Below are 25,192 nucleotides of genomic sequence, written 5' to 3'. Positions count from 1 at the left end.
TTTTTGCGCCTCACGCCTACACGCATGGTACGATTTCCTCCATATTTGGCTAGAAATATCTTTCCGTAACGTACAATCGACTGATCGATCATTCGCGAGAGGCCGTGCATTTTCTTAATTGTTATAAATAATTAAAAAATTAATTTTGATCGTTTTTTGGACCTCACGTCTAAACGCATGGTACGATTTTCCCCAAATTTTGCTGGAAATATCTTTCCGTAACGTACAATCGACTGATCGATCATTCGCGAGAGGCCGTGCATTTTTTTAATTGTTATAAATAATTAAAAAATTAATTTTGATCGTTTTTTGCGCCTCACGCCTAAACGCATGGTACGATTTTCTCCATATTTGGCTGGAAATATCTTTCCGTAACGTACAATCGACTGATTGATCATTCGTGAGAGGACGTGCATTTTCCTAATTGTTATAAATAATTAAAAAATTAATTTTGATCGTTCTTTGCGCCTCACGCCTAAACGCATGGTACGATTTCTTCCAAATTTGGTTGGAAATATCTTTTTGTAACATACAATCGACTGATCGATCATTCGTGAGAGGACGTGCATTTTCCTAATTGTTATAAATAATTAAAAAATTAATTTTGATCGCTTTTTGCGCCTCACGCCTAAACGCATGGTACGATTTTCTCTATATTTGGCTGGAAATATCTTTCCGTAACGTACAATCGACTGATCGATCATTCGCGAGAGGCCGTGCATTTTTTTAATTGTTATAAATAATTAAAAAATTAATTTTGATCGTTTTTTAGGCCTCACGTCTAAACGCATGGTACGATTTTCCACAAATCTGGCTGGAAATATCTTTCCATAACGTACAATCGACTGATCGATCATTCGCGAGAGGCCGTGCATTTTCCTAATTGTTATAAATAATTAAAAAATTAATTTTAATTGTTTTTTGCGCCTCACGCCTAAACGCATGGTACGATTTTCTCCATATTTGGCTGGAAATATCTTTCCGTAACGTACAATCGACTGATCGATCATTCGCGAGAGGCCGTGCATTTTCCTAATTGTTATAAATAATTAAAAAATTAATTTTGATCGCTTTTTGCGCTTCACGCCTAAACGCATGGTACGATTTTCTCCATATTTGGCTGGAAATATTATTCCGTAACGTACAATCGACTGATCGATCATTCGCGAAAGGACGTGCATTTTCCTAATTGTTATAAATATTTATAAAATTAATGTTTATCGTTTTTTGCGTTTCACGCTTAAACGCAAAATACGATTTCCACCAAATTTGGCTGGAAATATCTTGTCATAAGGCACAATCGACTGATCGATCATTCGCGGGAGGACATGCATTTTCCTAATTGTTATAAATATTTTTAAAATTAATTTTTATCGTTTTTTGTGCTTCACGACTAAGCGCAAAATACGATTTCCACCAAATTTGGCTGGAAATATTATGTCTTGTGGCACAATCGACTGATCGATTATTCGCGAGAGAACGTGAATTTTCTTAATTGTTATAAATATTTTTTAAATTATATTTTATCGTTTTTGCGTCTCACGCCTAAACGCAAATACGATTTTCACCAAATTTGGCTGGAAATTCTTTGTCTTAACGCACAATAGACTGATCAGTCATTCGCGATCGTTATTAATTGCTTAGTGGTTTTTTAAATTGTTAATTACGTTCGTCAGATGAACACAAAGAACGCTGTTTTCAAATTTTTACAAAAATGTTTTTTGATGTCTAGAACGACTTAATTAACCGTATATGAGAAATTTTTACGAAAATGCACTTTTGCAAAACATAGTTTATTACCAGAATAATGCAGCGATTTTTTTTTTTTTTTTTTTTGTAAAGTACATTACCGCTTGTTGCTGCACTCAGAGCCGACGACGAGGACGTAGCAGTTTCACGGATTCAAACGATAAAAATTAATTTAAAAAATATTTATAACAATTAGGAAAATGCACGTCCTCCCACGAATGATCGATCAGTCGATTGTGCGTTACGACAAGATATTTCCAGCCAAATTTGGAGGAAATCGTATTTTACGTCTAGGCGTGAGGCGCAAAAACAATAAAATTAGTTCAAAAAATATATAACAATTGGTAAATTACAAGATTTTTTAAAATTTGTGAAAAATTTTATAACCAGGGAATTTTTAACATTTGATTGAATGGTGCCTCCTGGAAACACTTATATGACGTTCGGCTCTATGTCACTCGGCGTTTGGCTGCTAGCTTTGGCTGCTAGTTTCAGCTACATCAAAATTTTCCAACTAAATTAAAATTTTCAGTTCAAAAATTTATGAATTTAATCTATAAATGTACAAATTTTAATTCAATTATTTATAGATTTATTGAAATATATAAAATTCATTGAAATATATAAATACTTGAATTGACAAAATTTAATTTATTTAGAAAATTTAGTCAAATTAAAAATTTTTTCTCAGTGTATGCAACGGGAATATATCCAATGAAGAGAAGCGTACAGCAACAGGAATGTTGAAAATCCTTGATCTTGATCATGCATAAGAATAGTGCAGAATAATATGGACACTACCGCGTCATCCGGCTGCATGACTTATAGTAGCTTATTTTAACATCAATCGTCTATGTAATACCGATATTACGTTTAGTCACGATCTCTACCGGAAACAAGTTCCCATTCCATCAATTTATACAGATTGTTCGTATAAATTGTTCAATAGATAACTCATAAATTAGCCCGACTGGCTTTTAAAAAACCATGTTGTTAATGGTACATTTTATAATGTTTCCGTTGAAAATGAAACAATGAATTAATTAATTGAATAAAAATGAATAAAATATTTGATATATTTTAAAAGTTTTCTAAGGGTGCCGATAAAATTTTTTGTAACATTAAAATATTTAATATTTAAATTGTAATTTTAACTTTTAATTTTTAACTTTTTTAATTTTAAGTGATTATATTATGCACACAAATATATATTATATTTATATATATATATATATATATATATTTGCTTTATATTTATTATTACATAAATATTTAAATTTTAATAAATTACGTTTGTTATCGACGTTTGTCACTATGAATTCATTTATTATGCAAAAAAGATTATTTTTTAACCGGGGTAATTCCGGTTGAAATGCCAAGTTTCTAACTTTCAGACGACGTAACCGAATTCCCGATATTACATCAAAAGCTGTATGTGTTACATCATACATTAAATGGAATTGGGCTAAAACGCGATAGTGCTTTTTTACTTATTCGTTTAACTGTTCGTGTTTTCATGTCTTTATATTTTTATTAGTAGTCGCAGATACCTAGACATTTCAAATGTAAAATTGAAACGTAGACGTTATACAAAAAGTAACTTGCGCATGTCACGCGTCGTAAAATTAATTATAGAATATTAAAAAGAGTTATTTATCCTTTATTTCACTTGCCAATTAAAAGAGCAATCACGCCGGTATATATGTAAATACACAGCGATGCATTCAGAAAGAGTATGATTTTATCTCCAATTCTCTAAATGAGAGTTTAATCCTAGTAATTTCTCCAACAAATATGTTGTTTACACTGAGCGAATAGTAGGACTACCCAAGTTTGTTTCGTTTCTTATTCGAGTGGGAAAGCGTTTTACGGCGTGCAGCAAAGCGCGGTAGCACGATGCACCGAGCGTAGTTCCTAAGAATAATGCGGACGTCTAATGCATATAATGATAGGCATGGTAGCCTTGGTGATGTAACTTTCACAAGGTTCTCCTGCGCTTTGTTGCTCACCGATATGATCCAATCACCTCTTTTCTCTCTCTCTTGCCCTCGCTCCCTCTCCCTCCCTCTCTCCCTCTCTCCTTTTCTCATTACTACGTTCGTGCACCCACACTTTCCATCTATCATGAAGAGCTCGTTACACATCTCGCCCTGTGTATCAATTAAGAGAAACTCACGGGGTTTACATTTCTTTCTGACGGTCTTGAAAATTGGTTGTCGTTTTTCCTTTCTCCTTTATCTTTCCTCTCGCTGAACGCTCGATTAACCGCGCCCTCACTTCCCTTCATTCATCCCATTGGCACTTTTGACGCGCCTTTTACGAAAGTTGCGCGTTTATTCATGCGTAATCGGTACCTCGTTCTATGAGATTACTATAAAAATTTCACCCGACTTACTCGAGATCGAAATAGCCAGCATCGTTCCGCATCTTTAAAGTACGCAACTTACTTTCAGAGTTTAACTTTATAATTGTATGATAGGAATACACGTACTTTGTTCATATTGATTACATATATTGATAAATGCAATAAGAATGTATAATCGCACTTGTACTGTGTAAAACTTGTTTATCAACAAATCAGTTGCTTATTAATCTTGAAAAGTATAACAATTGAAATTTTTTTCTTCAGTTCGATTATTGCAAAATTCTAAATTTCAAAATTTAAAAACATATACGTGCATATTTATACTGTGATGTTTGCGCTGTTTTTCTTTGTGAAGGCAAAATTTACCTGTCATGAGAGCAATGATATCCTCAAGCGTTTAGCTATTTTCTCGTCAGATAATCAATCGCAAGCATCGATTTAATGCACCCACTGAGAGACACCTCGGTTGTCACTTTAACATTGACTCGAAGAATTTTTTTTCTTTTCTCCCTCTCTCTCTCTCTCTCTCTCTCTCTCTCTCTCTCTCTCTCTTTTTCTCTTTTTTTATCTTACATCACGTTTTTCTTAGAAAGGTTTCCAAGTACGTAGGTCGCTTTGTTGCTTGGCGATACGGCAAGATTGCTTTTTCTCTTTCACCGACTTCTTGGCCGATTACTAGTTGATTAAGTTCGCCCACGCCACGACTCCTTTTTTGTCCTGTTTCCTTTCTTCATGTAGCAATGCTGACACAGTTTTGCCGCAAGTGTCCCTATTGAACGTATCGCAAGCTACTGTCAAACTTGCATTTCCCGAAATTCTTGCTAGAACGCGAACTGTACTTATCATATGAAATGTGCACGTTTAGGTAACACATGCATTTAACGCATTTCTCTAAAGATTTTAACTTTTATCCCCAATTTATGTTAAAATATTGCATTTTTCTTAGAATTGTAATTCTTTCATTACGTAAAGGTTTAGATAATTTATTTAAATTTATTTGTTCCTTTATTCTAAGTGTCCAGCATAACTCGAAAACTATTTATTATAATGAATTGAAAAAATTACATACATATATTATTTGATAAAAACTTTGATTTTTATTTTTTTGTTATTAATAATTTTATTATTAATAAATTGTGTTACCTTCATTATTAATAAATACTTGACAATCGACATACTTTCCACTAATTTTATATTCTTGAGGCAAAGATCTTCAAATTCATTGAATTTATTGAAATAGCTATTTGATCTTCGAGTGATGGAACTGTGTCCAAAAAGAAGTTTGATTGAAAAAAAATTACATTGTCCGAATCGCAAACCAAATTTTCTTGCGCCTAACCAATTCTTTTTTCGATGTATTAGTGGTCAGAGGTTTCTTAAATACGAAATACGTCTTTCTATTATTAAGTTCGAACAACAACTGAGCCTATCTTTACAAACCATCTTAGGGAACTGTCCCTCTATTTGATCTATCTCTATTGAAATTTTCTGAATTTCCTTTACCTGAGGTTTCCACGTAAAAAAAAGATTTTGCTCTTTGGAAATGTGGCCAAATCAAACTATGACAAATCATAGTTTTTGACTTGTAAAATCAATTTCCAACACAGATTGGGTCAATAGTAATAATGGCATTTTCCTTTATTTACTTCCGAAAGAAAATATGTTTTTCATTTTGATATCATCTAAAATGTTTTTCAAAGAAAAGGAAAATCTTTCTACAGGACATCTTGAAGGGAGAACTTCGGGTTTTTAACCCCAAGAAGTCAAAGACATCCGTACCAGGTAATCTGACATTCGATGAAGGTGTACCACTAAAAATTTATCTTTCTTTATTAACTTAGCCTACTCGATCTAAGGGATAAAAATCCATGACATTAATTATTTCTTTAAATTTAATTAACCTAATGATCAATTATAAGTCTACTGATAAAACTAATGGCGAGAAGCGCAATTTAATATAGTTATGTAGTATTGTGGAATTGTAAAGATGTTATAATATCTAATAAGGACACAAATAATATTTAAAATTTCGAATATTTTATAAATAAACATTTTTATGTTTATTTATAAATATTTCGGGTAAAAGTTATTCGGCTTTGATGAAGTTGGTACTTTAGACGTTGTTAAAGTTATGGTGAAGTTATTTTGATTTTTTACCTTTTTTTTACTATTTTTTCACTATTGTCTAAATAGCATACTTTTTTACTTTTGTAATTTTTATGAAATTTTTTAATCTTCCAATTTTTACGTTTTATAATTTAAAATGGAATTTTGCGTACTGATTTCACAGTTTAATTTTTATCGAGCTCTATTTTAACGTGAAAAAAGATTACCGTAACGTTGAAGCATTGTTGACAAGCTTTATCCAAGTTTATCCAAGCGCAGTTCGCGTCATCGATCAGCGTTTACGTGCAAGTGTCATTGAATATTGTAAAACTCGAGGCAAGCGAAAAACGTGCCATCGAAACGGGTGAACATGAAACGCGACACGCAATACGGTCCCGTACGTTCAGTATTTGCACAAGAGAAAGTTTTTCGATATAAGTATCTCGGGAATCTTCATTAGAACCTTACTGAGCCGAGAATTTTAGAGAGCGAGCCGTAACGGCAAATTCGAATTTCGTGAAACGGAATAGTGGACACTACTTTTAAAAAGTCACTGACACAATTTCGAAAAACCGTGCCGAGTATCCTGTTGCATGTATGAATGATTACTGGGCGAGTTTCGTATTTTTATTTTAACAGAACTTGCTTGAAGGCCGATTCACATCATCGAAATATCTAATGCCAAATGCCAAGGTCTTTTGAAATAGGGATTATATCCTTAAGATTGCTATACCCGAGCGATTGCGATTGCAAATTGGGCAATCTTTAAAAGTGATCAAGTACACCCTTACTACATAATCCTACCTTGAATAAGACTTACTTTCCAACAATTTGAAATCAAGTTGCAGTATCATGGGGACACGTTAAAATATTATTTTAATATGGAATATTAAAATTTTAACGTATAATCTGTGGTATAATAAAGGTAAAGCTTTGAAAAAAACGAATATTAATTTTAAAGTTTCTTTTAAAATATAACTTTAATTTTTAAGACATTTGTTTCAACACACACAATGTGTTTTTTAAGTGCTATTTAATAGAAGTTTATTTTTTTTTAACTCTTACTATTTAAAGATTATCAGCTAATTAACGCTGTCTTTTATGCCAAAGAAAGATATTCTAATGTGTTCAAATCTGCTACCGTAGATTAATCAATCTTCAAAATTATAGAAACATTATTCTTTGAAAGAAACATTAGGGCATGTCATATTGGTGTAATCATTCTGGTGTTAAGTTAAATTAGCTATCCGTTTATGCATGAATTCAGGGTAAAGGTTTACTACCTGAAACCTGTTTTCACTTCATTGATTTTTTTCTAACGGTGACTAAAAGGATAAAAAAAAATAAAGGTAAAACACCCTGTCTATTTACAGACTCACTTTGAAAAAGAATTTCTCTTTTCGTTTAGGAGCTATTAAGAAAACGATAATTTTGTGAAATATAAACATTCTGTGTCTTCTGAAATGAGGTCTTTGAGATTGGTTTATATTCGTTAATATTGATATGACTATTCTTGAGATGACTTCAAAAATCAATGGATCTTTGACTTGTATTAATATTAATATTTATTTTTAAAATCAAATTCTATTAATATAATTATATCCTCTCTTTAAGACAATTTTACAATCTGTAACATTAATTTATGATGGCGAGATTTATGACGTCCTTGGAAACACATTCAGAAAATTGACAGAAATGGGATGACCTGATTTCGTATCAGTTATAAATACGTTTAGATTGGCACTAAAATCATTCCGATTACGTCGTTTTACTTCTCGAAGTCTCGGGAGAATTGGAACTAACGTTTATGATACATAGGACACAGAATTCGGCTTCGTAAATAGCGATCACGTAACTTAGCCAGTTAATTAGATAGATACTAATTGAATTGCGGAGATACGCATTTGTGCAGGGCAGAGGTCCGAAGTGTTCGAGGAAAACCTGTTTGCCACTTACTCGGCTTGTCCAGTTGCGTACGTACATACATGCGTATCGACATAATGAACGGTTGATTTTCGCGAAAAGTCTGGCGGGAGAGTAAAATACCGCCGCCGACGTATTGGATAATTGTCGTGCGCTGTTTCTTTTTTCTTGCTTGCCCGACTCCGCTGTGATTAACTCCGATAATTAGCTGCGACATATTTACGGCCCGCGACCGCCAGGAATTTCAGCCGATTTTCTTTTTCGTAACGCGTCCCAACGCAGTACGACGTATGGAGGGAAAGGCGCGAGTTATTAGAATTTTCACGGAGAATGGTGCGCTAACGCGCCTCTGGTGAAAGAAAACTTCCGCACGTTCTATTTACGCCGGCAAACGTAAACAACTTGCGCGTAAGTGCGGCTCGGTTGCGCGTATCGCATTGCGGATGTAAGTGCCACGATCGCTCTCGTTCGCTAATTGCTTTTATTTTTAATTCAGTTATACACTCTTATGCACAGCGTCCCAGAATCACACTCCTATACAACTGAGTCTTTTTTCCTTTTCGTCAAACACGAAATCAATTTACAAGTACAATTTTTATCGGACATCAGTTTTTGCTACTTTCTAGTTGTCAGAGAGTTAGATATCTTGATGATTAAGTCAACAGCAATATCAAGATGAAATATAATACGACATGAACCAGTTTGAATATTTAATTTATTTCCAGCTTAGCTATAAGACTATTATAAATTTTGAAATAAAATATTGTGATCTATATTTTTACGTCTCGGAATATTATTATTATGATTTCTTCATAACGTTATGTAAGTGGCTGTAAAAATCTATACAAACTTTATCCTTGTATGGATTTTATTTTGATATGTATTTAAAACAAGTATATCATCTTTTATTTGGCACCGTATCAATTCAGTGACGAAAATTATCGTAAATACAATAAGAGCTTGTAGAATTATAACTTTAAAAAAATATTTACAATAAATTTATCAAAGGTTAAAAAAAGATTTTATTGTGTATGATAATTTTGTAATACAAATTATATATAATATAGTACTAATACAAATAACATGTAGAAATACATGTAAAAAAGTTTTTATAAGTTTTGAGAATGTCAAAATGTTTTTAAATCATGTAACATGCCGTAAAAATACAAATAAATATTTTCTTATAGCTGTTAAATGATTTGAGAATGAAAAAGTTAATATTTTTCGTGAATGTGTATCTAACTTATTGATTATAACACTAATAACTCTTATCTGATTACCACCTCTTAATAAACACTTTGTACTAAATTATACGTTGTCGTGCTGTGAATGTTATGTTTCATTGCTTTTGATAACGAACTAATTCGACCTTTTCATTATAAGCAACAAAACTCTTTCGTAACAGAATATTGTTTCGTTTTCTACGTTATTCCGTTTTATTCAGATACTGATACTATTTATAAATCGTTTCGTTGAAAACTGTTTTATTCAATTTTAATTTTTCGACTGTATATATTGAACAAAGATAATTTTAACATTTGCAAAACGTTATGTAAAGAAAACAGTTTTGCTAAAGTATTTAAGAATTTGGCTAGACACAAATCTGAAAATAAATTTGTTAGATCATTCCAATAAATATATATAAGTCCTTTTCGTAAATTGGTTGCTAAAATGTCAAAACTTTGCAGTATAGCTCATCATGCTTGAGTATCCTACATAATTATTTTGACTTGCTCCAACAAAATAATGTTCTTTATCTGGCAGAAATTTTACATACTTCAACAACAAAACTGTTCTTTCTGTGTAATCTTAATACTATTTTCGGACGATGAAGACGGAATTAGGTTCCTTATGCAAAGATTGGAAGGGAAGATTGTCATCTATGTCGAAAGTTTGGTCTTGGGAATGAAGTTCGAATTAGGTTTCAACGTAGGGGATAACTAGACTTTCGAGGGACGGTTGTACTTAAGTACAAGAGCAGCTTTTGTCGACGAACAGACAATGCTGGCCGCCCTTATATCGCCCTTCGCTCGTCTCAACACCCTCCGTGCATCATGGTCAAGTTGTCCCTCTTGATAGTATTCTCATCCTTCCGCCACTACCTGAGGGGCCTTTACCTCCGTACAAGCCCCTTTAAGGGAAACTCCCTTAAAGGTCTCCTCGTGTGTGCAGTATGTAAACCGTGCGTGAGCGTAATCTTGTCCCCCTGCCCTTATTGCAATGTAAAAGAGATTTACAAGCGTGTTATGTCGCATGCGAGTATGCGTTACAATGCCGCTGTAACTTACGTAATAAAATCGTTTAAAGTATAACCTTTAGCAACCTTTCACCGTGCTGAAAGTGCTTTTTTACCTCAAAAAATAACGTCGTCATGATGAAATGACTGCGAGATAGCGAGCGATTATTGGACACAACTTACGACGGTTAATTAATCCTGGTCCCCGCTGCTACGAGCGAAACGAGAAATAGGATGTACTCCTGCCGCAGACGTTATTAAACCCGAGAAGCAATATAGAGCGCCTGGTGGAATAATAACGACGGTAATGACTGCACGGTGACATCACAAGTACCACAATCGACCTCCATTCGCCGTCGAAGAATCTTGACTGTAATTAAGGGAAGTGTAATTGAGTGCTAGTTTTATCGGGAAACAAAACTCGAGTTCCGCCGGAAGAATAACTGTCAAGACAACAGATAGGAGAATGTAAAAACTGTTCTCTTCATTCAAGATCTCTGTCAATTGATCTCGCGACTTATAAAACGCTTTGTTTTCCTCAGTGTCTCGTAATTCCGGAAGTTCTTTTCTCTCAAAACAATAATAACAGAGATATTGTAAAGTACGTACATTATCTAAAAACTAAATATCAGGATTTTACGCCAGCAAAAGTATCGCTATATTATTTTACAAGAAAGAGTTTTATTAAACAATTTTATATATTTTATTTTTTATTATTCAAATCAAGTAAAATGTACACAAAATACATTCGCCAACATTTACGTAGCTACATGGCGGACTGCGCAAAAACAGTTATAGTACGAAAACAATAATAGTCCTGCCGAGTGTGTTATTTCCTCTTCTTTAGCAAAAAGCATAAAAGCCAATGATCTAATAATAACATCTGACGGTACAGTAACTGTTGATATAGATAATAGGGTGAATTGGAAAGAAAACATGAAGGAAATTAAAGAAAATAAGCGTAACAAGAAATAAGACAGAGAAAAGTGTTAAATTTTATTGTATTGATGTTTCAATTTGTCATTTGTGGTACAGCGTTTGTCTATGTTCTCACGCTAGAAATCAATCTCCACATTTTCGGCCTCGTAACTCTTCCGGAGTTGCTTATCGATCCATGAAAATACAGTCAATACATAATATCTTGTGTAAAACGCTCTAATTGCACCGAGAAGTGTTTTACTTCCATTTTTACGATCTTAAAGCCGACGAAAATGACTTTTTCCACAACGTAGCAGTAATATAATGTTTAAATGGTTTTTTTTTTAAACCCTTCTTCCGCTCGATCTTGCTCGCTTTCAAGGCAACAATGGAGTAAACAGGCAGAACATGGAAAAGCGTTTCGTGCACCTGCACGCGATGCAAGGACCAACTTTGCAATTTCTACGATGTCCTAGTTTCCTTCGAGGAAGGCGTCGTTATCACGCAAGCGCGGTCGTGGTACTTTTGGTTCAGCTGAAAGTTGGTGGAAAATTCATTAACCTCGTCCGTGAATTTTTCTATGTTTGGCTTCGTTTTCCCATGAACATCCAGCGCGCGCATAACCTTCGAACTAACGATATGCACGATACTGGACATTAAGGACGTATGTGTTACATTTCAAAATATTACCAAAGTATTACAAAAAAATTTTTGTATTTAAATATTGTTTTATTATGATTACGTTTTTGGATATTTTTGTAAAATTTAAATATAATTTCTTATTACTTTAAAAGTTTATTTAATTGAATTAGTTTATTTGTTTGTTTACTCTTAATTTATTGCAATTTATTATTTATCCTTATTATTTATTTATAAATTTAATGAAAAAGAAGCATAACGAATTAAATGTTATACATACACTAATAGAACTAACAAATATTCGTGCAAAAGTTTATTTCTATGCTCTTACTTGTTTAAAAGTTATTTACTTAAAACTGTAGCAAAATAAAGTTATTTTCGCTGCATAAGTTATTATGAATAATTTTTTTTATTTTTTTTTTTTTTTTTTTTTAGTTAGTTTTAGATAAATTTGAATATTTACGATTAAAATTTTTGTCCGTTAATTCAGAAAAAAATAAATCTAAGAAGCTTGCAATTTCTAAATTTCGACTTTAGTTTTGTAATTGTAGCCAAAACATCTTTAAAACGATTTTACGTTTCTTCTTTACACTTCTCGTATTTGGTCTTTTACTTCTCACATTTCCACTGAAATTTAAAAAATTACCAATATTTTCTTATTGTAATTTTATTAATCTCTTATTTTTAATTACTATATTGCACAGCTTAAACATAAACATATTTTTATACAAAAATATTTTTAATATGAAATGAAATTATTTTTTATAAATAATACAATTTAATAATTGTATTGATTAACTTTTGAATAAATTTTCTAGCAACTTATCTCGTTTTTACATTATCTCGTTTTTAAATGAAGCAATCGCATCGGCAATGATAATTTCTCGCTAGAAACTTCTACCTGGCGTTGAATTATGATTTATTGAAAATTGCAAATAAGGTTGTTTATCTTTATGAGCCTGTGTCACGACAATATCGCACAATTTGCATCCGCGACTTGCGCGGATATAATTAATTACTATAGAATAACTGGTTAGATTCAAATATACTAATGTGTAATTTTTATTTTAAAGTCTCTCTCTCTCTCTCTCTCTCTCTCTCTCTCTCTATTATCTGTAGATATTAAGTAATAAAAATGGTAAGACATCAAGAGTTTAGAAAACTAACTTAACATGTAAAATACAAATCGAAAAAACGAAAAGTAATTAACTCGACCGAAAAAATTAATTACTTAAGGGCTGCTTTAACTTTCTCAGAATTGAAAAAAACAATAAAAATTAGTACTTGATTGAATTATTTTATTAAACTTTTTTAAAATTAGCTAAAATTACAAATAACAAAATTTTATTGCTTTACTTGTAATAATCTATTCTTACTTATAATTGTCTATTTATTTAGAACCACGCTCATAATTTAAAAATTATTTTTTAAAATGTTTATTTAAAAAATAGAAATAAAATATGCAATTAAAAATAATTAATTTTAAATTGCACAAAAAAGAGAAGAGAAAATACAGATTTTTTACGTTGTTTCCTGGAATATTTTTTAAAATTTCGTTTATTACATCGTACCAATTGGCAAGGAGTATATCAACTGCATCTCAAAGAGTCAAAACTCTGTCGCCGTAGAGCCTCTGCCTTGATTCTTCATCTAAATATGTGACCTCGTCGAAACAAAAGTTACCTTTCGCTGTTCAGCAGAAAGAAGGGGGAGGGCAGGGGCAATGCGCTTGCGGAGAGGGCCCCGGGGCTTTTCTTCGAGAACCGGTCGAACCGGTTCCATCCAAAAACCGCCCGTCTCCGAACCGCTCGCGACGGGGTAAAGTTCCGGATAGGGTTGAGAGCGGGAGAAGGTTCATGGGAAACGCGGTTAACTGTCTCCGCCTCGTGGGGGTATCGTCCGTCGTTCTCGTCTGAGAATCGTCAAAGCGATTAATTCCGTCTCACCTTCGGGCTCTCCTCGCCACAAAGTGCTTCGTTTCATGAGCGTGAGGAGGGTCAGTTATGTTTGCGTATAAATGAATGACGACGTAAATGATATTGTACTCGTGTAACTAGCGAATTTGTCTTTGATTAAAATTAGGTCGAAATGTAGGTCAAGAAAATCTTTCGTCGTCAGATCGAAATAAATCAGCAAAAGTATTCCACTTCTTTCATATTTAATTGCGCTAACAAAATTATTAAACGCCGCCTGAGACAAGTTCCAAATTTGTAGTAAGGTAAACGGAACATGACCGAACAATGTGATCGATGTCCTTATATCTAAACATTTATGAAGAAACTTATTAATCTTAAAAATTTGTTCTTATAATATTTAATTTTAATTTTGAAATATACACTTTAGGATTTTTTATAAAGTAGATTATTTTATAAAAGTATTATAAAAATTAATACTAAAAAATAAATTTGTTATATACAACTAGATTAAAGTTTATATTATTTTAATTGATGTTCTTATTTGTTCAAAGAAATTATGTTAAGAACAAGTACTTAGAATAACCCTTTAAGACATTTAAAAAAAGCGTTTTAAATTATCCGAGAGAATAATTGGTTTATTCAGATATGCTTTACAGATTTCTTCAAAATAATTAAAAAATTTTTCGTATTTTACATGTTATTAATAATGTTTTATATTCTAATTAATTATGTAATACTAAATCCTTACAAAAAGTCAATAGTGTCTTGGCTCTGCATCGTTATATATTCGGTAATTGCGACATTCCTCTTAATGTCGAAACAATTCCACCGCGTTGCTCTTTCGCGTTTTTACCAAGAAAAAATGCGTCGCAATCGCCGATGATCTTCCTACGATCATCGATCGAGATTTGCGGCAGACCTTCACGGGACAATCAGCCGCTTTGCAATCGTCAACCTTTTGTTCGCGTTTGATCCAAGAGATCGGCAATAGAGAGGAATGATCGCGGGTCTGTTCACCTGCGCTTTATGGATTCTAGCTCCTTTCAAACGAGTTGTGACATTGGTCGACTGGCCTTTCCTAAATACCAAACCGCCAATCATGCCACGTCGCATACTTAACTAGCCAATTGGCGTACACACCTTCCGTTTACCGGTCGTCGAACGCGCGGGTCGTAGGCGATTGGTACACGATCTCGATATCACGTTTTGACATAGTCGACAAGTCCATGTCGCCACGGCTCGAAAGTTTGCGTCTACCTGGGAACCCTTTCATTACGAAAGGTGTTTATAGATTAGTAAGCGTCTTGTTGATTTTTATATGTATTATGAGTATTCATGAGTAATAATAACATATAATTATACTTAATCGTTAAAATTATTCAAACCAGTTTCTAATTATTTTGTTACACTTTTATTTGTATATTATCGTATTCCGATTATCATGCATTCGCGTAGTATTAATTTGTAATATGTAATATGTCTTACATAATATACATATATATATATAATATTTCCATAATATTATATAATATACATAATACTTCTATAATATAATATAATATGTATAATATTTTTATATTATTTATTTTTCTTTTGTGTTCTTTTTTTGGATTTGGAGCATACAAAAGCTTCTACGATCCCTCATCTGTCATCTGTTCTGCGCTAATAGAGTTTTTAATTCTCTTCACCATGGAAACGAACACTATGCGCTCGAGACAAATCCGTAGCAGTAGAACGTATGGCAAAATCGCGTAACGTAAGACAGGTAATTAATACCGGTCATTTCAATCGACGACGTGAAAGGTGTAAGGACAAGTGCTCTGCGTTTCTGAGTTCTCACGCTACTAAGAAACTTTTCAAATAACCGTTGATACTTTCTCGTTTAATAATACAAATACAATAAAAGAAATGAGCTTTTTATATCGGTATAAGAGACAAAAGTTAGATTCGGGAAATTGAATCGATTCCACTATCCGATTGTCAAAAGAATGTAGGATTTGATGGCATGCGATATTATTTAAATAAAATGAAACAATTCTCAAAAATTGCACTGAGAAAAAAAAGTTGTCAGTTTGACTAAATTTTTCAACTCGGTTAAATTTCTTCAATTCAACTATTTGTGTATTTCAGTCAAATATATAAATACTTAAATTGAAGTTCAAATTTTTTTATGTATTTAAGTTAGTTGCATAAATACTTGAAGAAATTTAATCTAGTTGAAAATTTTAGTCAAATTAACAACATTTTTTTCTCAGCGTGCGTAAGCACTTTCGTAAATTTTTAAAATGTTTTCTGAAAGATATATCACTCTTTAAATACCACGTTTGAAAAAGACGAGAAAATAGCACGTTTTATCGGTATTTGCTTAAAAAACACTTGCACTTTTACCGACAGAGGTGAGAAAGTGCTATTGCTTTCTTGAATTAATTAGCAAGAAGAAATATTGGAAGAAATATTGGTCTCGATCGTTCACCCTTTCTCTCGGCGTGTAAACACAGTGTGCAGTTTTGATACGAATCGCGAGTAAGCGGCAGCGAGCGCTTTAATTCGTAATTGAGGGGAAGGGGGCGGGAAAGAAAGAGAGCGGAGAGTCTGGGGCACGTTCGATTTGTTGCAACCCATGTCCTTGCACCGTGGCTCATTCATTGGCTGCGAGGCCTGAACAGCGCGTGTGACACTGCAATCCGTCTCTCCCGGCGATGAAGTTAATCCTATAAATACGCTCCCGCGTTTCCCACAAAAACACGCGTGATATTCTGTAATGCGATTAGCATTTTTTGCTAATAGTCAACAATCTCTTTTCCTGACGGTTTTTACAAGAGTTTCTACAACCGGGAATCTGGTGACTCGGCAAAGATAGTTGATTTACGACTATTGTTATCGCGTGCATATTCGTTTCGATTTGCCTTGGTCCAATTTCCGTGAGACCAACACACTTTATTGTCGTGTTTTCCTCGTTATCTTCTTTTGAACGAATTATAGCGCTAACTGCAAGCTATTTTAAACTTTTTATGATTTCTGCTTTTTTTTTGTAAATATTGTACCGATGAAGATATACGAACAATTAGAAATCTAATCTCTACATAACATCGCCAAGAATTAAAATTTATTGTGAACCATATATCCTTACATTAGCGATAGCAGAACGGTCGACGTTTTCCAATTTTGTCGTTCTTTTGCTGGAAAAAAAGAATTTTCCTCACTGATTCACTCACGATTGCTCAACGACCCGGAAGTCCAAAAATACCCGAGGATACTCAATCATTTACGACGTCGCTCGTTTGAAAGCGACTACTTTGAAAAATATCTGTTTAGAGAGACGAGCATTTCGACATTGTTTCAAAGGCCCGCACGATCTGGTTCTTTCGTAAAGTCGGTCAACGCATCGCGCGAAATTTGGCGCCGTGCCTAGACCCCAGTCTTGCGCAATTTACCGTCACGCAAATTCAAGGTCCCACACCATGTCGCATCCTTCCGTCTGCCCGCATTGCCTTTGCGTTAATTGCAAATTATCCAAGGTTACTCTCGCAAAGCTGTACGCGATCAGGGTGGCTAATTTAATGTTTAACGCACAGTTCAACACGTACATCTCTCTGTACCGAAGCTAAAAATTTCGAAACCTATTTTGCCTAAGAGCCGCAAATGTATTCTCCTGGGGCTTTCACAAAATTTGCACGGCACTCATATAGCGTGTTTTTTTTTTTTGTTCTTTTCTTACGCAATTGCCCCGACAGTACCCTTTTTTCGTAACGAGTTACAATTGTTCTCCATTTAAACTTGACATTTAAACTCCGAATTAACATCTTAAATTTGCAAATCAATTGCGTAATGACCGAGCGAAAAGGCGAAGTTTCGTCCCAGAACCAGCCTTTCAATCTGCGCTAAATAAAAAAAAGCTGTAATTAAATTTCACAAAAGGGAACATATGCTCAATCCACATTACGCTCGGCTCTCTTACAACACCGGGGCTCCTGTCGTGCCGATCGCGATTGTTGCATGCCGGGTTTTTTTTTTATCCGACGTTTAAGAGCGATTTTGTCAGCGCGGAGGAAAAGAAAACGGAACACACAGTCCGCCACAGACTGGATACGTGCATTGGCTGGATTTTTCACGCGAAGGAACGTTTTCGCGAGGCTTTTTACGGAGGTGTGTAGCGCGACGATTTTGCAAGCGCGCGCGGAGACTCGCCGACTTACTTGGCGTCGCCAAGATAATGTAGGCACGCTCTCTCACACGCCGGCATATCGGCGTTGAGTAACGTCAAATCGTGTTAACGACACAAGGACACGCGTACGTCTCGGCGGTCTTGTGTGCCGCGAGAATCACGGACTTTCCATTAAACGGATACGCACGCGTTCTTCGCGTAAGCGCGGTTTCCCGATCGACGGAATCGGTGTCGGGCTCCAAGATTTACGATTTATCATTTCTCACGAGGGAACAACGGAATCGGGACGTAGAAAAGTGTGGCATTTTTATTTAATGTGAATAATATTCCTAATATAAACGTGAAGAATAAACTTTCTAATTTTGTACTCATTCTGGATTCCGCAAAAATCACGCAACATTCTTTATCATGAACAGATTACATCTAATAACGTCGCAGGATCGTTGCACGTTTCACATTTAATCTCAAGGTCGAGCGCTTTTATTTAAAAAAAAAAAAAGAATAATATACGCTTAATATAAAACTGCCACGTACGCCGTACGTCCCGCGCGTTATCGAGATTCTACGAAATTCGCGCGGCGAGACAACTAAATTATCGCGTATTAAGCTTACGGGGAGTTTAATACGGTGTTACGACAGAGTTTGCGCCGCACGTGCGCAAATTTAATCCGCGAGAGTGATCGTCTTCACCTCGCGGAGGAAGAGGGGAAAAAAAGAAACGCATAATAGCCGGCAGTTAGAATGTACCTGTGCGTTAACGACGCAAGGACAGGCGTAACGTCTCGCACGTTTCTAAATCGCCGGCAATCATGGACTTTCGATCACAGACGCGTAACGACAGGACGGAAACGTCAGTGCCGTCTCGTGATTCTAAACAAATTGGTAATCATAATTTAACTCTACAATTTTTTTTTCTTAATTAATTAAGAAGTGACAAATAAAAAAATATATCAACCAAATAAATTAATCAAAATCAATTTATTTGATTAATATATTTTTTATTTATCACTTCTTAATTAATTAAGAAAATACTTTTAATTAATTTCCTAGTAAGTAAATTAATTAAATGAAATTTTAATATACGGAAACAACAGTTTTGTAGAAATATTTAAAAGTTTAGCCAGCTACAGATCTAAAAATAATTTTGTTGGCCCATCAAAGTAATTATATAAGACGCTCGAACAACGTTGCGAAAAATTTTGACATTCAGGCAACCAGCTTGAGCTTCTCCATAATCATTTTTTGATGGTAGGACAAAATTATTTTTAGATCTATTTCTGGTTAAATTTTTAGATACTTTAGTAAACTCTTTTTTTTTTTTCGCGTAAAAATCAATCTTCTTAATTTGTCCGATGAAAGATGATCTGACTAATTGCACGAATGTTAAAAATAACGGAGAGAAAGTGGAGCAGGAAAAGATTTCGCTTTGAGACGCCGATACATTTAACTCTTAACGTTCATACTTGATGGAAAATCTTGTTCACAATAGAGCTGTTTAGATTTCAACCATTGAAATGCTTACTGTAATGAAGGTATTTATTTTTTGACTTGAAAAAATTACTGGACAATCTTTGAACACCCTTTTTAATGCAATTGTTTTTTTTTTCCTTTTTCTATGAAATTAGATGTCAAGTATAAAGAAAAAATTAGAGAAGCGAAAAATTAAAAAAAAGGACTTCATTTTAAAAAAAATCATAACTTTTACAATTTTCGATATTTTAAGCTAAAAATTTAATGAAATATCCTTCAGATGTTATACTTTAAGGACAATTATAATTCGATTGTGTCCGTTTTAATACGATATTTTGAAAATTAAATTTTGGTTAATTTTGGGATAAAACGGACGACTTTTACAAAATATTTATTTATGAGAGAAAAATATTTTTTATTAGTATCAGCATGTACAAAAGTCTTCAAAAGGACCGTTGATTTAATGTTATTTAATTAAAAAGAAGCTGTATACAAAGTTTTTTAAAACTGAACTTTCTTGGAGTCCTTCAGATCCCACAGTGAACGTTAAGGGTTTAAAGCCGCGGCAGCTCAATCGGAACTTTAACGCCAAAGGACCTCGCGCGATCGGTTTCCGCTTTCGTCGGCGAATCAATAGCGTCGGGGCGCGTTTGCGCCGATTTCACGGCGGTCACGGTGCCCACGCACGAAATGTGCGAGCGTAACCGAGCTGGATGTAATCGCGCGGGCCGTCACGGGCCATTAAAGTTAGAAAACTGACGTTAGATCGGTCGCTAACAAATCGCCGCGCCGCGCCGCGCTTAAGCCACACCAATCCAACTCGACGAGCGACCGACCTACCTAGCGATTGTTACTAACGTGTCGCCACCGAATCGATTTGCGTTCACGGGCCGTCGAGCAAGTCTCTCACAGTTTGTCTCAATTCCGCGCGCGAAATTCCGTCCGGACGTATTACACGTCAATCGGCAGCAACGAGTGCGCGCGACGCCGAGCGCGCTCGAGAAATCGCGCTACTTTATCATTCAATCTTCAATCCCACGACAAGAATTAAATATCATACAATTGTTAGATACGATTATTAAATAGTGTGATTTTATTTCTTTTTTTTTTTTTCCTTTAACTCGCACGACGTGCGATGTGTTACAAGGAGAGGTTCTCGTTGAAAAATCATTTTTATTTTTATCTCTTATTATATTTCTATATATATATGCTCTCTTTCTGAGCAGAGCCGAGATCTCTTTCTTACCGTTTGGTAGACTTTTTCGTTAGGATTACTTAAATGGCCGAGGGAAGGTTAAGGAAACTCAAGTTTGCGCAAAGTAACGCGCCTTCAAGGACAACACCGTGCCGAGCTCTCGTCACCGATCGTTACAAACGACTGGTCGATTTTAATTTTAGAAGTGCGTAACACCGAGGATGCGTGTTTACCGTCGCCGGTGGTTTCCTTTCACTTGACGAAAAAGTCCCCGGTAATGGGAAAGAGGATAATGCAGTCGTCCTCGAGTAAATTCGCCGACGACAGGCGTTCTTGTTAGGATCATTATTATTATTATTATTTCTTCGAGATTTGCAGGCTATCGAACCCACGTCCTTAACCTTTAACGCTCGTCGCCGGAATAACTCGGCGATGTTTGTTTCCAGATTGTCTAGACGGGGCAGCGAATCGCATCGTCGCGATACGCGTTGCATTAACTTTTTCCTTGTCGCACATTTATCCCGTCTCACGTCCAGAGAGACTCGAAGAAACGTCTCTATCTGACCCTGGCGTAGAACGTCAGGCACTGACATTTTCCCCTCAAAATATCGTATAATAAACACATTCATTATTAATTAAAGGTGAACCTTATTCGATCATAGCTGGATCTTAATACTGCTTTTTCTTGTGTAATTTTGTATACATTTTCAAGTTGATCAGACTGCTTGATATTCGTATTTATAAAGAAAGAACGATTTTGCTAAAGTCCAAAAATTTAGCTGGCTATAGATCTGAAAATAATTATATCTAACTACTAAAAGTTTTCTAGATACTTCGGTAAAATTGTCTTTTCCGTGTATATGAACTGAAATAAAAATATAAAAATGTACATATTTTTCCTATAAGTCATATTTTTCGTGTGAAAATTATTTTGAAAATTACATCAAATTCTAAATTTCTTCGAAATCTAGTAAAATCACTTTTATATTAAATTTTCTAATTATTTGGAAAATATTATAGTAAAAAATTGTTAGGATTAGTTTATTTTTGTTTACAATACGTTTTGCAATATCGTGGCAAACACCAATGTGAAAGGAATCTTTTTTGAATAAATATGCGTGTTTAGTTTATTCGAAACTTGTAAATCAGTATTTCTCGAAGACCATACTATTACCATACGCGCATTGGCGAGTGCTTTCCGATCTCACTGTCATCGTGTCCGACCGTCCATTCGCCGACATTTACAGCTGTTTCAAAATCCGTGCAATTCACTTTGCATAGCGAGCTCGAGTGTTTTGTTTTTATTCCAGGCGACAAGAGCCTGGAAATTGCGATTATGACAAAAGGTCAAAATGCAGTCGGTTGGTGCAGTGAATAGGCAAGGAGAAACTTGGGAAATTACTAAATTATTATGGTACTCGTAATAACACGTTTTTTTTTTCTTAATATGAGTATCCGCAAACACTTCGTTAAAACGTATTTATTTAAGACTAACGTAAGGCCTGATATTGATTCTGATAAATTGCTGCAAAACTGGCCTTAATTCGAGTGAGGCAAAATAAATGCCTAAAGATAATTTTATACATATAAATATGCATATGCAAACATTTTTCATAATTTTTCAAATTTTCAAACTTTCATTTTATAAATATAAATTCGCAAATTGCAATTCTCTTAATTTGCAATTTATAATCTATATTAATAAGAAAATAAATATTAATGAACAAATAACATCACGTATAATTCTTGCTGATAATGCGCACGGCGATCAGAATTAATTTATGATAAAATAAGTGCTACTCCTCCGGAATGGTAAAGTAATTCTTACGTAGTCGCATCGTGAAAATAAATTTGCTCGCGCCTCTCCGTAATTCATCTGCAGCATTCGAGATAATTGGATGCATAGAATCTAATTTGCATAGCGGAACATTCGTTTTTATCGCGCCGAGGGCGAGAGGCAATCAAAAAAGGACGCATTATCATCGTAGAATCGTACGCTAAGTAAAGAATGGCTAAAAGCTTCGGGGTTTGCTGTCGTGCCCTCTTTCCTTTCGTTGAAAAATGAGACCTGTTTTCCCGTACCTGCCGTCCTGCTCTAACGCGAGATCGCGCCGGTGCCGCTGCGATCGTTCCCTTTCCTTCCCTCGCTCGTCGTTCAGATGCAAAAGTTTCGCAAGTACAAAAGGGCGCAGGAATAAAAAGTGCACGGGTAAAAGGACGACGGGATGATCCTCTCGTAGCTCGTTCGAGACACAACGTTGGATCTGTGTGCACCGAGTGCACGACGACTGGCCATGCTTTTAATATTGCTTCATTTCAATGGCGCTTACCATCACAATGCGGCACAAACCTCTCACTTTAGTCTCCGATCCCACTTTAATCTCCGAATATCCCAAGTTGGCGTCTTATTAAGTATCCCGCCATTGTATCGCGATTGTCTCGTGCCCGCTTTACCATATTGTTTGAATTTTCATATTTTAATGTCGCTGTCATCGTGGTGTATCTAATCCCTATATTACATTTGTATAAAAATCGATGATTCCTCTAGTCCAAAACTGTAAAGGCTTAATACCCAAAAAGAGTGAAACTGTATCTATTATCATTTTTTAAATGCATTTTTTTAATGATATTTTGAATTTTTCCAAAGTCTTTGAATATTTTATGGAAATTATCTTTAAAAGTTCTTTCGTTTAAGTGACCCACGTCACGTTTTACTAAACTGTTCTGCTTTCTTTTCTTGTACCAAAGGTGATAAATCTACTTGAGCTTAATATTATGAAGATCCACACGTAGAACTGGACATCTAAAACGGACATAGGAATCCAGAAGTTGTGAGACCAAACTACACTATGAACTTACGGAGCTGCGTCGATAATTTATTGTTGGTTGACGTGATCTATTATTACTCTTATTTCTGACTTTTTGCTATTCTCCTTTTGCTTCTGCTCTCACTTCTACTCTTACTTCTGTTCATTTTCTATTCCTGTATCTGATTCTGCTTCTTTTCCTATTACTTCTATTTCTCCTTTTGCTTTTACTCTTACTTCTGTTTTTGGTTTTCTCACTTTTGTTTCACTTATCCTACAAAAAAATGTAATTTGAATAATGGCCTGTTTACATAGTTCAATTTAATGATACAACGAGATCAAAGATTCGAAACTTTTATCCTATTGTCTTGATAATTTGTCTACATAGTACTGTGAGGAAATCGGTATGCCAAGCATTTTGACATATGTATTATGATAACTAAGTTGATGGTCGACGGTACTGAGAATTTTTGTGTATAAGTTCATGTTTATCTCCTCTCTTCAGGACGCAGGAATAAAAGCTTTCCAAAGCTGGTGCATTTAAGTGAATTTTTGTATCGCGTCACGTCATCGTATGACCCACGCATAGCGCAATCCTTTGCGCGGATGACTCATAAGCTTGTACAACTTACCCCCCTGCGAATAAACATTGCACTCGTGCGGATGCATACGAATTGCATCGCGCAAATTCAAAGCTACGTCACTTAAATGCGCCGACGAGAAGGCGGAAATATATATATAGCGAAGATTATGTCGACGATAATATCGAGACAGGAATAACGAAATTAATGGTGAAAGAGAATTTACGTAATAGCGACTGCGTCCTCGCAGAGATCCTTTAACTTATGATGCGACATGCGTGATACGTTATCGTGTAAGAAAATCTGTTGTTAATCGGATATGGCTGCGAAATCGAGATCAAGATATAATAATAATAAAAGTTGCATGTTTTGGAGAAGAAATCAGATAAATAAGCTGATTTATAAATTGAAATTAAAATTCATATCTTATCGTATTTTAATAACATAAGTTTCTTTACTCTTTTATTACAGGTAAGCGAGTTTGCATCTATCCAGCTCTTTTGTTTGTGTCAACGTTTAGGACACGAAACTAAATGGTCCATCAACAAATTTAATGAGCTAGTATCAAGGTATGCCTTATTTAAAAATTTATTTATCCACTGATTATCTATTTGATTTCTGATATATAAAATGTTTTATTCTGTTATATTTTACTTACTATCTTTAATTAAAACTTGCAGCAAGTTTCATTAAAACATTAATCGAGATAAAAAGTATGTATAACAGAGAGTAAAGTGAAAGTACATTTTAAATCGATTTTTTAAAACGGGATACAAATGGAGATAAATTTAGGAGATAAAATTTGTATGTGTTATATTTTAGATATCACACTGAAGTTAATTAAATTATATTTGTGGGTGTAATAACGTATAAACAATCGTGACGTAGAAAATGGTACGTCTGTTCTCTGTGCCAAAGATTCAAGTCCATTCCGAACATGTCAGATTTTTTGCTTTCTCACGAAAGGCAAATCACCTTTGTCAAAACCACCCCACATATATTTTCCGAAAGCTATGCCAAGAAAACCTGGGACTATGTCAAGCCCCCGGTGACTGTATTAAGGCCAAACGAATTAGGGCTGGGAATAAGAAATTGGGATAACTCTAAAAGAAACCTGGGGGC

General features: G+C 34.6%; 1 protein-coding gene across 3 annotated transcripts in view; it reads left to right on the top strand.

Moving 5' to 3' along the window:
- The window catches only part of LOC105835055 (protein gustavus), a 247,775-nt gene that overhangs the window by 130,525 nt on the left and 92,058 nt on the right, over nucleotides 1-25,192 (top strand). Inside the window, exon 1 of one of the 3 annotated variants that reach the window (XM_036282856.1) lies at nucleotides 24,542-24,639. The exons of the other annotated variants lie outside the window; for them this stretch is intronic. The gene's annotated coding sequence lies outside the window, so the exon portion shown is untranslated. Of the gene's footprint in view, nucleotides 1-24,541; nucleotides 24,640-25,192 lie in introns of those variants that run through there. 3 annotated transcript variants of the gene reach the window in all.

The sequence above is a fragment of the Monomorium pharaonis genome, chromosome 2 (genome assembly GCF_013373865.1).
Source record: "Monomorium pharaonis isolate MP-MQ-018 chromosome 2, ASM1337386v2, whole genome shotgun sequence".
Classification (NCBI taxonomy): domain Eukaryota; kingdom Metazoa; phylum Arthropoda; class Insecta; order Hymenoptera; family Formicidae; genus Monomorium; species Monomorium pharaonis.
This window is presented reverse-complemented; position numbering and strand designations above follow the sequence as displayed.